The sequence below is a fragment of the Sinohyriopsis cumingii genome, chromosome 17, assembly GCF_028554795.1.
Source record: "Sinohyriopsis cumingii isolate HCF-2022 chromosome 17, ASM2855479v2, whole genome shotgun sequence".
Taxonomy (NCBI): Eukaryota; Metazoa; Mollusca; class Bivalvia; order Unionida; family Unionidae; genus Sinohyriopsis; species Sinohyriopsis cumingii.
The window spans coordinates 76826890-76841641 of record NC_142977.1 but is presented as its reverse complement, the minus strand read 5'-3'; positions in this window follow the sequence as shown (position 1 = coordinate 76841641).

Genomic DNA, 14752 nt, shown 5'->3' with positions numbered 1-14752 from the left:
ATGATAACACTATTTGTAAATATACCGTATAGCTCACAATTTTCAAATATTTGATAGGTCCCGATTTTAAAGGTCAGATTATAGCAAGATATAATACACATGACAGGTTTGGTTACCTTGTTATAGCATTTTTGATAATGAAAATAATTGGCAAGTATCCAGTTCTTACATTTTATTTAATTTAAAATATTGTCGAAGATGTGTTCTTACAGATGTTATTGAAGACCTTCCGGGTGATAGTTCAGAAGAGGGAGAAAAAGAAGGAGGAGAAAGAGCTCTGTTACAAGTCTATGTTCTTTAGAAAAGTAACAGAAAAGAATAAAAAGCAATAAGCTTTGTAAAATTCAACAAATAATGTATTTCCCTAGAATGCAAACTGAAAATTTAATTAAAAGGAGCCTATGGTATTATGAATTTAATTCCAAATAATGCTAGAATTACAGACACAATTCCTAAAAATTGAAAGTTCTGAATAAGTTAAATCCGAAGCTGATGGTGTTTCTGTGTATGTAGTAGTTTGTAGAGTGTTGATGTTCCAGCAGTCTTATAATAAACAGTAATATATTTTCAGGCTTGAATTCACTTTATATTCTAGTGAATGTCCCTATCCAAGAATTTTATCAGAGCACTTTTGTACTATCAGAGAAAATAATCACTTGAATAATTTCAAGAAAAAGATTCCAGCCCGAAATAAAATGCTGAATTTAACTTATAATTCAACTTGAAAGTGCTAGTTCTTAAAGCATGACTGACAAATCCTCAGTTGCAAGATTATATAGTTCTCTACTTGACTTTTAGGTCACTATTAGCATTTTCTAAAACAAAACCTAATACCTAATAGACAATAACCTTCTAGAATGATCATGAGGTTTTTTTTAAAAAAAAATGTTAGTTATTATTAAAAAGCAAACCTTGGACTATGTGAATTACACTAATGGAATTTCAAAACCTAGACCCAGACCCAAACAAACAGATTTACTTCTTCTGTTAATAAATGATGATGACATTAAGCTCATACACATAGAGAATATTTTAGCTCTGCATTATTTGTTTACAAAATAAAATCTAAAATATCAATTAAGGTCAAGCAGAAGATGAACTCAATTTTGGACAAGGTCAAGTCCAACATACAATGTTAAATTACAATAGCATGTGATGAAATACAAAATTATTAAAAGCAACTAACAAACAGTGCAAATTAAATGTACATAACAGCGGAATTTTGTGAAGGTAATATATTAAACATGATGCCTCTGGAGTTTAACACTTGAAATAAATTGATGTGCAATGCTTAACAAAAACCCTAATGTGATCACAAAACCACTTAGGCTGTGAATTCCTTTCTTGATGGTTACCACAACAACTAATTGCCAGATCCCATTATAATCTGTATTAGAAGACGAGCTCACATATTAAGAATATCCACTTAGTAATATCTATAAGTTCAAATTACATGATTATAACATTCTATCATAATGTTTCATGCTAGATTGCTTGGCACTTTTGTTGTATCAAAATAAGTATATTTCAGAACATTGTAGCACCATCAGAAATATGTTTTACAACCCACATGCTTTTCACATGAAAATAAAAAGTCACTGTTAATGCTAACATCTGTACTTTTAAGATTGTTTAACAAACAATGGTGATAACTTTATCCCACAATATTAAACTGAGTTTATTATATGTCAAAACTAATTGTTCCTATATATCTAAATCATAATTAGTTACGGGCATATTGTTCCATTTTTGATTTGATGTGTTCCTAGATATGTTAACACTTATACTTATTTACTTTCTTTTACTGGCTACAACTAGTATAATATGTGACTGATGTTGAGGTTAAAACATTTACATTTACTGTGCTTGTAGATGATAGTCACTGGTAGATGTCGCTGTTAAAACACATCAATAGTATGTTACAATAATATATTTGTCAGTGTGCGCTCAAGACCCTAATGTTAATGTTTACTATTGTCAGTATTGCTTTCTTTACATTGTTTAGTGCACTTCCATTTAAACATACATGGTACTCAGGGAAGGCAGTGCTTTAAAACTATATGCTACGGTACTTTGATTTCACACAATTCGTGTTCATATCATAAGAAAATTCTAATTTGCATCTTTGGGTGAGTAACCACCTTAAAAGTGCTTTCCCTGGGTCCCTTGTGTGTTTAATGGAACAGCCCTTACATGGTAAACATTTGAACAATTCCCGTTTCAAATGGTATCAATGTTTGGGGAATGTAAGATCTGAAAGTAAAAGGGAATATTTTGTTTTAGGTAAAAACTGCAAGCCAAGTGTGAAAGCAAAACGTAAGAAAATTACTTGAATACCATGGTCTTAGGAGGAGAATGCAGCTGTAGAAAGACAACTGGGACAATTTTTAAGAGCTGCTTCACTACCAGAAAAAGCAGCATGTGAAGAGACAAAGAGGAAGGAACCTATTATGGCAAGGTGTCCATGGAGTCAGATTAAAGTTTATGAAAAATTCAAAATCTAAAGCTATGTTAAAGCTAATAAAACTAGAACCTTTACCTACAAAATTCAAACAGCTGTCCTATAAGTCGATACGTTTGGATTAGAAAGTCTGAGCTTTATCTTATACTCCAAATCGTCATGAATATGGATTGTATAAGTCAAATCGTGTTATCGTTCATAACGTAATTTTTTGTTATGTAAAAACATATATGTGTGTCCAAAAGTATGGAAAATAATGCGTAAATAATTATCAATTTGAAAAGGTGTCGCGTACTAAAAAAATTAGCACCCAACGTTGAGAAGGATTTCAAAATATCTACATGATTTTCTATGTTACATTCATGTGCATCAGATGTAATTGCGCTAAAACATTATGTACTAGTAATGTATGTTGTTTTTATTCGATTACATATATGTGCTATAGAAAATGACTAACCACGACAAAGACAGGTATTCCATCGCATTTTATTTATTGCACTTGGTGATCAAATAAAATATGCCCTAATATGTGAGAGGGGTTTGCGGACAATTTTAATCTGTATTTTTAAGTAGTTGACAACAGTGATCAGACTCCTGTACAAGGACAATGCTAAGCTCCATTATCAATTGATACCACTGCGTCAACAATTCCTTCTAGATTTAATTATGATATCCATTGTCTCAAGAAGAAAACAGCTTTGTTGTGCTATTTACATGCCAATTAAATACACCAATGCTTGAATCAAGTCATTCCAGTTAAATCCTGTTTGAGGTTATTGTTAGGCAGACCAGGTCAGTTCGGGAAATGAGACTACCCATAAGGTATTATGAATACAGTACCATGTAATGCCAGGTGCTTACTCGTGCAAATATCTCAACCAGTGACACATTTTATAATATCTGACAGAAATGTCATTCAGGCTAACAACTAGCCTGGGCAAAGAAGAAAACAACATGCCACCTAACTACATGAAGTGTACATGAACTTACTCTTATTTGTTGGGAATGAAAAGGTTATTGTGCATACAAAGAAATTTGCACACTAACATTCAATGGTCATTTTGGGGATTTGACCTAAATGGAGTCTATATGTATATAGATATTGTGAATATTTAAATTTGAAACTGAAGGTTTATGGTATGTATTGTTTACATTTGCTGTTTAGTTTATTACTGTTTTTTATTTCACAAACGTTTCAGATAAACTGGGCGATAATGTACAAAAATAGCATGAAATGCGATGGAATGCACTTGTCTATCTCATCAAAACAGAACCATGGAAAATACATGTTAACATCACTCATGCCATTTCCCCGTTGCCGGTGATCTGAAATACGTACCGTTAATATTCCTGAAAATGGAAGTTGCTAAAGTGCATTTCACACAGCATTGCGAAATTTATCGTATCTGTAAGTTATTAAATGTCCTGATCATCTGTAGCTAAAAGTAGCAAATTTGTTTTAAATATTTTGAATGAAACGAATTGGGTATTTTAAGCTACATTTGTTGGTGATGATCTGCAAATTTATGGAAAATTCACGATGCTATGTGTAACAAACGGCAGCGAAAAAGACAACATTGAGGTATTGTTCTGGCCTTGTCTTATACTCACCATCTACTTATGTATGAATGAAGGATAGAAACTGTACAAAATATGCAAATTCGACTTAAACTTCACAGTGACTTAAAGGCCGACAAATAAGGCAGATTTTCTATTTTGTTTACAATTTGTTTCTTAGATTTGATTTTGGTTATTTGATAAATTTGTATTCAGGGCAAGGAAGTTTAAATTGACGTTCAGATTTATAGTTTTGTTATTTGTACCATTTCATATTTTGATAATAATTTTCCTATCAGTGAAGTAGTTCTTACATATGTGTCATTCATTGAAAAACCATTCAAAGTATTACCATGATTCAAGCATGTAAATTTGAATATTTTCAGCAGAAAATACAGTGTTGTCTCTGAAGTCAAGATTACTTCAGTATAATTATTCATTACTCTTTCTTAACATGCTGTTTAAATGTTTACAAATATGCTCTTCCTGAACAAAATTTTCATAATAGAGTTAAAGAAGTTTGGATTTTAATTTCTTTACCCATGGTAGATTAACACCTGTATACTTTGGTAAGATATGTACATCAGCTTTCAATTTAAATGCAAGTCTAGTACAATGGTATTGCTCCAAACTAAGTTTATCTGAATATTTTGAAAGCAAAACGTATTAAACATCTTTCAGATGTATATGTTTATGCAACCGTTCTGTTTGTCAGATTTGTCAAAGAGATTATGCCACATCCATATTCTTGACTGGATTTTAGCACCTGTTTTTAGTGTGCTCAAAGGTCTGCTGCCTACTTCTAATTGCTATAAATGTATTGGACTCGGGGAAACAAATCTAATTGGAATTATTGCATAGATAACTTAAGCTTTGTTTACTTCTTTCTCTGAACAAGTAAAGACGAAATTATTTGAATTACTCAAATATATTTACACTTTACAAAGGCAATTGTCTTGCTTCTGGATGCTCTTTCCAAAAACAAATTGATATGTTGACGGTTCATCAAGTTTGGAAAGATTATCAGATTTGAATAGAGATTGTTCATGTAGACAGTAATGATAACTAAGATGATGTTTTAATGTAATCATGCAGTAATATTACATATGTCTTCTTGTGATGACATTTTTGTCAAGACTCCTCCACCTTAGATGGTAGTTGATGTATTTTCGTTCATCTGTCAACACCCTTTGATTACCCTCAATGTTACAGGTTTTTACCTTCTTTCACTTTAATACCACTCTAACCAAAATTTTGAATATTGTTAATGAGTGGGTTCAACATGCAGTGGTGGCCCGCTTCTTGTATTTGTTCAATAATGACATACAAATTGACTGAAATGACTTTATTTGGGTTGCATCTTTTATATTAAACATTTTTGTTTGAGATGAACATTTACTGTATGCAGTGAAATATGTTATTCATGCATGCTTATCTGGATGGCATAAGCAAATTATAATGTAATTTAATATTTTAATGTTTTTCTTTTTCTTCTCACTTTCCTTCCGTTATTTACTTTCAGTACTTTGGATTGAATCATTATTAGGTAGGTGGCAATAACAGCTCAGTAAGTGCATCGCTGTGTTTCATAATCCAATGGTCATGAGTCCACTACACTGTAGAGGAAAAACAAAACCTGAATAAGAACACTCTGACTAGATTTTTTCTCAGATACGGGCAATGTACCTGATAATAAAATGCTCTGAGAAGCTCGTGTGTCGCTTAATATTTTAATACGGATAGGCTTGGCAGAATTGCCCATAGGTGATATAGAACATTTCAAATTTATTGCCTTCAACACACGACTGTGACCTTGGCCTCTTAAAATAACTGCATTTGGAAAGTCTATATGTATTATATTGCTTATTTTTCAATCTGTAGCAATCAGAAATAGCATGCACTTTCTTGTTGCAATATGAGTCTATCCAGTTTCCGTTTTGGAATTCCTAACCTGTATTGATATACGTCAGGTACCAACTCATACTCCCTCAATTAACATTCCTTAATGATATCATAATTAACACTTTGTTGTAATGACCGTGAAGTGTATATTTTATTAGCTTTGCCAATAAGTACACTTTGTAAATAAATATTTCTATTCTCTCTTGGCCATATTCATCTACGTCCTTTTCTCTAAAATTTGGTACTAACCTATTATCTATGATAGCATCAAAAGAGGAGCATGTATGTAAAGGGAGGGGCTGCTTTCCACTTTTCAGTCGTAATTTTTTAATTTAAATTGCATTTCCCTTTTATCGCTTTGTCTCTGTATTTTAAATGTCTTCTTTTTTTTTTCCATTTGCCTATCGACCACTACGGTGGCCTAGCGGTTAGAGCAACCGTCCCAAATAGGACGAACCACTACCGAGTTATACCAAAGACATAACAATTGTACAAAGAGCTTCCATGATAGGTGCTCAGCAATGAGTTTAGTCTTGGGACTGGTTATCCTTGTGTCAGGATAATGTGACTGGGTGCGGCATGATGCCCCAGTGCTAGACATAACTATAAACTGCCACGCTGCATAATGTTACTGATCAGCACCCAAACAAACTCACCATCACCCACACCTACTAGCATGCAGTCTCACTAACCATCATTCACATTTACTGGCTAACACGCAATTGGACTAACCAGCACCTACGCTCACTACCCTAAACAGTGTTACTTACCGATACAACTGATCAACATCTGCATGTACTCAACAACACACACGCCAACTAACGAACACACTATGTTAATGGTCAGAAATCACTATTGGCCATCACGCGGTCTTAAATGTAATTTAAAGGAGTAGGTTGATTAGGATGATAATTATGTATAACAGACAAAATGAAATTATGCAGCTATAAACGAAAGAGTTATGTCAAGGTTGAAAGTGTTTGAGGGCGATAACTTTCAATAATGTCAGAGAATTCTCACCGACGTCAAAAGTTAGGGTCATAATGCCAATTTCTTTTCTCGGACTTTATTTGCAGGAAGAAAAGTGATGTCAGTTGATGTTGTGAAACAAATGATGATGAAAAGCTTTGACAATCAAATAGAACAAAAGCATGTCTTCAAAAATATGTGTATATATACAGTCATATATTAAACAGTGAGCCCAGAGAGATGTCTTATTTTGTTACGAATACACACAAAGACATGAAAGTATATTGCACACAATACACAAAATACTGACGCAGGCAATAATTACTATTCTTTTGTTTCTAGAATAATATGTGGCTCTGAAATTGTGTGTTTGTCTAAGTAGCGTGTTAACTAAAGTTGTTTAACAAAGTTGACATCTCTTTACTCACCACCCATCTCACAATTTGTTTAGTATGCCTTTAGAAGCGTGACAAGCGTATCAGACGTTTCACACGAGAGTTACAGGTTCGAATCCTGCCACTGAATCAGCCCGAGACAGTTGCCATGGTGTCCTTACTCAATATGTCTCAAGGGAACTAGAACAGGATTTGATAAGATGCAAGGAGACAAATTGTGCGAGGTACTTTACTGTCTTTAAAAACATTTTGAGTGATGTAAATAATACTGGTGTTATGGTGATATACTCTTCGCTTAAACCAAACTTTAGTTTCTCCTTAGTGTTCTCTTGGAGTGCCATCGAAGATGTGTATTGTGTTAACTAGAATCAAACACGATTTCGTCGTCTACTCCAGGAATAACTTCGACTAGTAAATAGTGTATTTTTTAAAATGCCTAATGTATAGTATTATGTAGTTACGGTTCACTACAAATCAACTATTCTTTTTCACCTTGTATAGAAGAAACATTAACATTAGTGCAAATTATGTTATATATTGCTTTTTAATCTATGGCATTGGTATTTGACAATAGCAAGATGTTTCTACAGAAAAGAATTAACACTAAAATATGGAAAGTCCTTGAAAATGAAAGTCAGAAAGATATCAAGACAGGGAGATAAAAAGTGGACAGTAAATTAATTACTAAATGGAAGAAGAAAAAAAACTACTAAAATCTCAGTATCAACTCCAAATATTACAGAAAGGACTCAACAATGAGAAGAGGCGATCCGATGAAGAGATTTAAACGTTAGCTAAAAACTTCAAAACTGGTGTGATAAAGTTAGATTAACCGTCCCTCGATTACTGATACAAAAACACTCACACAACGTAAATGTACATAACACACAATATAAATTAAATATACATGGCAAATGGTATTCAGTTAGTTCTGATTGCTGAGCTTAAGATATTTAAGTTCAAAGCATTTTCTGATAGAGTAATGTTTTAAAACCTTAATAATATACGTTTTAGCACAATAGTGTGTCAGTTTTGTACTCATAGACTTGACAGGGATGCATACTTTTGTTAGAGTGCAAAGTTATGACGTTAAGGCACCGTTGCACAAACTGTAATAAAAAAGTTTAATTAGTTACATAAACAGAACCTTCTGCTTTTTCTCATTAAAACTTCTTTCATGGCATGAAACGATGTTTAGTTTAACTGGGTTCAATATGTATGATGCAGTTTTTATTATAAACACTCAATCTTTTAACTGAGTTATGGACAGAATATTATAATTATGGCAACTTCTGCCATTAAATTAGCTGTTTTGTTTCTCTCCAAATTGACATAATCTAAAATGCAAAGAATGTGAAGATGCCAAATGTATATTTCTCTGTCATAACAGAATCTGACAGAAAGTATGCTAAAGAACAGCATAGAGCTCCTCACTCCTCTGAGGGTCTTAAACAATTACAACTGACAATGTCTACTCAGCCCTGGGGTCTGCATCAGGTCTGGATGCTTGCCAATTTCAATCTCCTGACCTTCATTATATTCATTGGATTCTCCTCCTGAGCTAAGGCTCTCTTCCCAAACACTTACAATCGGTGTATGAGCAGCGACTCGGAAACGCTGGTGTAGTCTGCACTCCCACATACATATACATACATGACTACCTACTAATGTCACATTTCATATGACGGCTTCAATTGATGAGAAAAATTAAAGCAATAAATTTAACAAACGTTTTCTTGAAAGAGTAAGAAAATAATGAAAACCTATATTTTATAAATTTGTACAGAATACCCCGTGTCCGTCGTGCATTATGAACTGTGTAAATATCCCTTTCAGTTTCTCCATTATGAGGTATTATCTCCATCAGATCAGCGATAGAGCACTGCTTCTCTCTCATCCTTGAGAATTCAACATCTGTTCATAAATGGCATATTGGTTCTGACTGACAATACAATTTTCTCCGTGACAGCAACCATTTCTGATCAAATTCCCAGCATGATTTTACTGACCTCTCTTTGATTTTTCTTCAATGAATACGTCGTTAGATTCATTATTAATGACTTCCTCCTCACTGTTGGATTCTTCGTCCTCGTGGTTTATATTTTTCAGCATTGTGAAGAAATCGTTTTGTACGTTCCTCAAGGTCTGTCGTATTATGAGACACAACATCGTCTGATATTAACGAGGACGAATAAGACGTAGATGCGAGAACCATAGCAAAGTGTTCACAAATACATCTTCTTTTACATATTAAACACAAACACAATTTACACTTTGTGCACAAACATTTTCTACAAATAATTATTTAAAACAAAATAAAATCACCGTACAGTTGATGATTCTTTCATTTTTTTAAATATCACGTCGTGGACATTTTTCCCAAAAACACAAAAAACAAAAACGTGTGAATATAAACAGCCAGCTAGTATGTTTCACTACTTCTCATTAGATGAAAAAGATGTTACCGATTGACATCTGATAATGTGCTCAATGTGCCCGCTAAAAATACACTTTAAAACAAACTCGCAAAAGTTTATAGTCATGGGTACTGAAATAGTTTGCACTACATTATAAAGTTACTTCAGCTTCCTTTAGTAAAATATACCTAGAAATTACATCTTTCTGTTTCTTCTTATTTTCCTAATAAACCTTCAATTTTATAGGATTCAGTGGACAAACGTTCACTGCACGGAATCATTTGTTATAACAACAAAGATAAACGTTAATTTTATCGTTTTCTTTTTTTTCTATTAATATTTCACTTTTCCAACACATACAATTTAGGTCAAGGAATATGGAGAAATAGTGAGGGAAAAAGTGACAATGGGGTTTGAACAGTGCTCTCTTAGACATTCTCGAAATACTACATAAAAATGTCTCAACAGCTCTACCGTTGGTGCCAAGGAACCTACGCTGATGCAATCACTCTTTTTATTGTTCTACATTAATCTCCTATACACATTTTACTACTTCACGGAACTAAACATTTTGTCTGGTTCTTTTTCCGAACGTCATATAATGTATAAGTGATAACAAATGTGTAAAATTATTCTTAGATTTAATAATTTGCACTTATATATAGAACATAATTCGTATATATTCAAATATGTTATTATGTTTAAACTCGTTCATCAATCAAAAAAGAATATTTGATTTGATCAGTTAAGTTAAATACATGAATACATACATAAATACATACATATATACATACACACACACACACACACACACACACACACACATATATATATATATATATATATATATATATATATATATATATATATATATAAAATGCTTCCTTTCCTTTTGCCCTTGATTTTAAATATTTATTTAATATTCGGGTTAACATGCCATAAATACACTGTCATCTACAGAATCCAGGAAAATGTGCAAAACGTTTGTCTTGAGCCTCGCATCGGTCACTCTTGAAATTGGCAAAACCACTTCCGCATAATCATGGCGTACTAATATAACAACATACTTTGAGTGGAGTTTCCAGCGTTTCTAAATTAACATCGGGGGGGGGGGTGCTCGCACGAACCGACTCATTTTTTTTCAAACTAGCATTATTCACTGGTCTAGGTCCACTACACTAACAAGTTGTGTAATGTTTATGATTATTTACAATCATTCATCCATTCTTCAAACCTGTCACAAAACAATAAAGCATTTTTTTTTACTTTGTAAGTCAGCGCGTTAAGTTTGATTTTGAAATATTGCACGGCATTAGAAACATACTTATAACTCTGTTTCGTTCATTCCTCACCCAAAGAGACAAGAAGGAAAATGATATTTTGGTGGTAATTTAGTTTCATTAAATCTTTATTGAAATACATCCATCCATTTGCGCCGCTATATATATATATATATATATATATATATATATATATATATATATATATATTCTTAAATATTTAGTCATCTGCTCTTTAAAACATGTTATTCCTCTGTGAATTTATCATCGTTTTGATTTTTAGTAGGTTCTTGTAGCGATTGGTACCTATCTATGAATCAGCTTTTTCTTATTAGAAAGGTTCTCTGTCTCTTTCCTATATTCTATCAACTATAAAATTCTTAGTAAACGAAATAAATGCTTCGTAACCAAACCATATTATTTCAAATTTTTGATCTGGATCGTTTATTTCACCTGGATCTTAGCGGTCAGATGAAGTTCTGTTCCGGATTTATTACGAATAATTAGGTATATTTTTAGGATGTTTGTAATTCAAATTATTATCGACACGTGGACTACCTGTGTATTTTCCAGTTAACAGAGCATGACCATTTTCTGAGTCATTTGTTTCATATGCTGGAGTGATGGGTAGTGGGCTTTTTATTATTATTTTAGGTTTTAATTTCCATATTTTATAATGATATATTTTATATTGGCAGAATTTCGATATCATTTTAGTCACATTTCAATATTTTTGATGAACTGATTTGATGTTAAGATAATCTGATGTTGGTATGAGGATTGCTTTTATTATTCGTGATGTGTTCAATTTCTGTTACAGCTGAATATTGGCTCCACAATACTTTCAAAAGTCACATTACAAAGCAAGTGCACATTACAATACAAAACAAAGCAGTGCAACATTTTGAATGTCCTTTTCTTTTTTATAACCTGTAGCAAATGTGTCATACGGTATGCTGGACAAGCTCGTCAACACGAGCCTGAATGTCTACTGAAGGAAACGAATTTTCTTCACGCTATGGATGCTGTGTCTCCAACAATTTTAACATCTCAAATTCCGCATTAGTGATTACATTTTCTAAAATACACTAAGTATACCAACGTCACTATCTGTTTCTCCTGCTGTAATTATCATGTAAGCTTTCTAATGTTTTGTAAGCATTAACATTTACAGTGAACTATTTCTTCATAATTTATATCGTGTATTGGACATGTATTAATCTATTGTTTTTTATTTGTAATACTGATATTTTGTGTAGTCGATGCCGATCAGCTTTTCGTGTGTTTATAATAGGTCATATAGCCTACAATATGCATTTGTTGTCCATGTTTCTTGACATTAGAGCAGACATTTCTATTTTTGCATGCATTCTGATTCTGTAGGAATCGCCTCTTATCACTGTATGTCTCTGTGTAGTATTATGTGTTATTCCAGCAAAGACCCATGTGCATAAAGATTTATTTCTTGGCTACGTTTCTATTATAAAGCAAATTGGAATTTACTTTCATTCCATTTTGTTCATTTTTTGTGTGTATTATATTGATAGTGATGTTTTTTATATGACAGCCACTATATTTTTATATGTTATGTTCTTTTGGTCAAAGTTTAATCGATGATCTAACTAAACGCTTGCTGGACCTAGATCTTTAATTTTTATTTTACATATTATTTTACATAAATATGGTTCGCCTTCTTCAAAATAAGAAAACACAAAATCCTGATTGATGTAATTTTCTCCTGCTTCAAAATTGATACTCACTTAATGGCCATTTATTTGAAACATCTAGGCTTTTATCCTAATTGAACTTTTAGCATGCATTATAATTTACTGTTATTTATTTTAAGTATTTATCCTATTATTTCATATATAACAAGCACATTCGTAACCAGAATACTTTTGTTTCTTCTTTCACTTACCAACATTTATGAAATGTATTTTCTTTCATTGCATCATGAGCCTATTATCAATGTTTTCTCGTGTAAATACTTTTCGATCGTGCTTTCTGTTTTTATCATGCCACCATCATTATTATACCGGTATAATATTGTAATAAATTTGGAGTGTGCGCATTTGGTTATAGCACCCCGTTTTAAGGAATTCTTAGATTTGTGTGATTACTCGTTTGATTTATGGATCTCGGTGCAGTGGAAAATTCCTTAGCCCAAATAGCCAATTACTAGGTGCAAATCTCACGGAGTGAAGTGTTAATGAGTTTCCATGATGCTATGTTTAACTTTTAGTGAATTCAGGTCAAAACCGTTTGAGTGTCCCTGTCTTACTATAGTCTCTATTACAATATAATGGTGTACACTGGTGGTGTGACTGCAGTGGCCATATTTACAGTAGGAATCCTGTAAATTACACAACTGAATGAACAATAATGGACTCTGCAGATACCGTTTATGTTGCCATGGTGGCAAATATGATGCAGTTTTACTGGAGAAATGTGCATTGAAACCATGCATTGACTGGCCTAAGGTGGCGTAGTGAACATAGTTTCCTGTGTTAAGGGATATGTGTATAGCTTCTACGGCATGAACTAACTACTGACGATACGGAAAGTTGATGAAGAGAAACCATACAGATGTGCGGTTGATGGATATTTGGAAAGATGTGAGATCTGTGGTCTTGTATAGAATAGAGTAAAATTTATGGACAAGCTGGGCTTTCTAATATAAAACCGGAGTTGGGGTAAACATATTACTGCCAGCGTAATAGCACTAGGGTTTGACACCGCTCAGTCAAGCACGTACCCCTGGATTGTAATAATATAGTCACAAATATAGTCACATGTGCACAATTTGTTGGCGTTTTGTGTTGAGTCCCACTAAACTCCATTCTAAAATTATCTTATTATTGCCATGTTTCAAACATGTAATACTCTCATGAATTTATACCATTTGAATTATTTTCATATGACTCTACAACTCCTGGTACTTCAGACACCATTTTTATAATTTTACACCATCAGTTATTTTGTTTATGTTTGTATGTTCAGACTCGTTAAAATAATAAATTTGTAAAATACTGAACTTATTTTCCTTAGCAAGATTTATAATAATATTCACAATTTCATCATTATCTGGTTACAGTTTAATTTCTTAGCAGAAAATTGCAAAGTTATTGGTGAATATAATGGAAATTGTATTACTACGTTCAGTTTTGATACAGTACCAGCAGACGACATGAGACCTAATCCTAATATGTGAAACAATTTAATCATACAAGATATCACAATAAGTTTTGTTTTATTCTGAGACAGCTCTTTGACTTTCGCCACTGCCAGTTATATATGTTGCTAGTATCTTAGCAACATGATATTTTTATTGGGTTCCAAAGTTATGAATGAACCATCAGATTGTTTTGATGTTATCAGTCAATATATTTTACCGTTCCTTATTTTAATTTTTAACACTTGTCCAACTTTAAACATGCCACAATGTTATGTCCCAACACAACTCCTCATCATAAAAGAATTTCATTAAGTTTTACAAATTATATAATGTGGAGTCACCTCCAATTATATGTCTGATTGTGCCTTTTGCCCAATTGGATTTATATTTTAAAATAAACAATTTCTGACCAATGATATATTTAGGGCTTTAATAGGTATCCGATTGTCGGGTAATCAAATAAATTAATCCATAATTTTCAACCATTTTATGGCCAAATAATAATAATAATAATAATAATAATAATGAGGACTTTGTATAGCTTCTAATCTTTAGAAGCTCTAAGTGCATTACAACATTGGACAAAACCTATAACA